The sequence below is a fragment of the Aegilops tauschii genome, chromosome 7, assembly GCF_002575655.3.
Source record: "Aegilops tauschii subsp. strangulata cultivar AL8/78 chromosome 7, Aet v6.0, whole genome shotgun sequence".
Lineage (NCBI taxonomy): Eukaryota > Viridiplantae > Streptophyta > Magnoliopsida > Poales > Poaceae > Aegilops > Aegilops tauschii.
The window spans coordinates 598,733,007-598,736,310 of NC_053041.3; the positions used below are offsets into that span (position 1 = coordinate 598,733,007).

Below are 3,304 nucleotides of genomic sequence, written 5' to 3' on the forward strand. Positions count from 1 at the left end.
AAAAAAAAGATGTTGCATATGCTTTGCCGAGGGTGACGCTCGGCAAAGTACGCAGTAACTGACGGAGCCGTCTATTGCGGACGAGCATGCCACGTGGCTCCTATTTACCGTGAGCTGCTCTCGGCGTCTGCAACTTTGCCGTGCGGTTCCTCTTTGCCGTGGGGCAGTGACGGCAAAGATGTCAGTTTGCCGTGACGGTGGGCTTGCCGAGAGTGACACTCGGCAAACCTTGCTTTGCCGAGTGTCCGTGTTTTAGCACTCGATGAAGAGCATTACACCCGGCGTACATGAAAATTCCAGTAGTGAGTCATTCAAAATATGAGAATGAAATTAGGAAGTAAGGGACGGGAATGCTTTAGATCCGCCCGTATTTCTGAGGACCTGTCCAGATTGTCCAGATTGCCGCTCTAGGTTCAGGCTTTGGTTTAGCTGTGATGTATCCTCTATTCGGGCCGAGCATCCTTTGTCTCTCTGCTCCGGGCACCATGTTCACGCCTGCATGCGCTCGTGTCATGTGTTGTACCATTCTTTGTACTCATTCTATTCCTCCTATCAATGCAATGATACGCAAGCTTTGCGTATTCGCGAAAAAAACTATTTGAAAATTTTGTCTCCTCTAGTGCTGGAAGATTCCACATTTCTAGTTGGATGGATGTGGGACGGCTCCATGACCAAAAAAAAGTAGGTGAGGGAGCAGCAGTTGATATTGTCTCCGAGATTGCCACAACCAAGATAAACACTCCCCGTACTCAGCACAAGCTTCTTGAAAGAAGGTGCAACCAAACCTTGGGAATATATTTTTGGACACCGCTGCATCGTCAGTTCTTCAAGGCAACGGAGATCCACAAATCTTTCAGCTGGTACTGAAACTAAGTCCTTGCAATTCGTAATTGTGATTTTCTTGATGGAGGGAGTAAAATGTTTGAGGCATGATAGATTTTGGCAGTTATCAATCACTAGGTCTGTCAGGGACGAGAAAATACCAGCGATATCATTTTTCCTTGCCTCAGCTATCTCACTTTGGTTTATACGCTCTGAGATATTGGATGCTGATGAACTCTCGCGTCCATCGCAAATTATAAACGAAGGTGACATTAAGCTTGACGAGATCTCAGTGGGAAACCAGGTTGGAAGCGACACACCTGGATAACAATGGAGGAGCAAAGACTTGAGGCAGGTTGTAGAACTTGTCCTCTTGAGATGACTTCAACCTAGACCATGATAGGTTAAGCATCTCAAGATAATGCTTATTCTGTAGTTGGGCTTCTGCTCCATGCTCCTTGATTAGCTTGCTGATATTATGTATGTTCAATTCACCAAGGTTGTTAATATTCTTCATCAACCTAAATCCTCGCCCCTGCTCATCAGTGGCTAGATCAACATTCGCTTCATAATAAAGTTCTTCTTCCCGGAAACTTCTAGACCTTGAATTGCATTCAAATCCATCTGATTCAAATCTCTGTAAGCATATCAGACTACTGAAGTCATCTGGCAAGCTTTCTAGCATGCATTTCTGTAGACGTAAAATCTCCAGGTTATAGAGCCGACAGAACTCGGCGGGGAGACTCTTGGAAGGTGAAGCTCTCGAGATTTGAAGGTAGCGAAGATGCTTCAAGTTGCCAATAGCAGCTGGTAACCCATTACTAGAGACACAAACAATCACACGCAGACACAGGAGAGTTGACTCACCAATTTTTTAAAATACTAGCTGGAGTTCTTTTGTTCGCACAAATGAGGCCTTGACAGCTTCGATCTGCATTGTGTGCACAAGGAGAAAAAATTGCTTGGGCGTGGAGACGAGTAGTTGTATAGCAATAGGGAGAGGCCTCCTGTAGAGACATAAATTTGGCCTCCGCAGAAAACATCGATGTACTGCATTAATGTACCATGACAAACAATTTCAAAATGACCCTTCTGGCGATTTAGAACTGGTCATCTGCTTTGAAAATATATAGCGTAGCTGGAGAAATATTTGCAATGGACCACTAATGTATGAGGTCGTATAATTGCCCTGCACTGTAATATCTAAGGCCCCTCGATAGATCATTGCTAGTTTCCCATAATACTAGTACGATTTATCTCTCTGGATTTGAATCACTCACATGGAAAGAGCCACTCCGACTTGGCGCTTCACAGTATGGGTAGTCATGTCATACACGCAGTAGCTGGGAACACCGACGTGCTGACAGTCATGGCACTTACACGGGCTGGCACCGGCGACGGTCCTCTTCAGGTGCCAGTCGACGCCCAAGATGTACACACGGTTCCCTTGTGGGAATCTCGGGTGGCATTGCTCCGGCGATCCAAATGCCCTGCAGCAACTCTCTGAGGAACAGAACTTGGCCTCCCAGGTCCTTCACCTCCAACCACTGGCCCTCGGCCAAGCCCGCCTCGAATACCTGCAGATTCATTGCCCTCCGTTGATCATCAACCATGACACACATGGCCTTTCTGCTCCACCGTACCATCAGTAGCTTTTCCTTATCAGCTGACACTGACACAACCAGGTGGCAGACGGTGTTGTTCACGGGTTGAATGGATGGGCTCATCTTCATCACATGCTCGCAGCCATGGTGGACGAGGTCATGGGAGAAGAGCTTCCCTGAGTGCGTGACGGTGAAGATCTTGCCATGTCCACGTAATCATCACCACGAGGAGAATACCATCCGTTTGGGTCGGCCGGCTAGAGAGGCGCAATCATGAAGGTCCCTTCGTTGAAAATCACCATGGATGGAGAACACATGACGATCTTGGACGGCTCCTTGCAGAACCACGGGATCTCGATCTAGGAGCGGCACACGGCCCCGAAGCTGAGGTGGTCAGCGTGGGAAGTGAGACAGCAGAGGATGAGACCGGCCAGATCCGGAGGGACGTCCTGCTAGGGAGAACGGACCTTGCCGTGGATGAGGCCGGCCAGATCCAGCGGGAGGTCCGGCCAGGGAGAAGGGTCCTTGCCGAGGCAGAGACCCATGGTCGATCGATTAGGCAATCACCTCTTTCTCATTGCAACTTCAAGGTCTTCTAGGGTGACTTGGTCATCACCATCTCTATCCAACTCTTCAAAGAATCGTTTCCCTGCAGCAACCATAAAATATATACCCCGGTGAAATTTTGCTCTAAAGGATAGATAGCAGTGCATAGTCCAACTAGAGTTCACTAAAACTGTAAAACAATAAGATGGTACTATTACGTTCTCCGGTTGTCAATGAGACTGACTGCTAATGGGCAAGTAAAGCTCACAAGCCTAAAAACTACTCCTTCCGTCCCACAATATAAGATGTTTTTGCAAGCTGAACGGAAGGAG

General features: G+C 47.7%; 1 pseudogene; it reads right to left on the reverse strand.

Moving 5' to 3' along the window:
- Positions 1 to 2,098: 2,098 nt before the first annotated feature.
- LOC109781767 (uncharacterized) lies at positions 2,099 to 2,971 on the reverse strand (annotated as a pseudogene).
- Between the last annotated feature and the right edge of the window lie 333 nt (positions 2,972 to 3,304).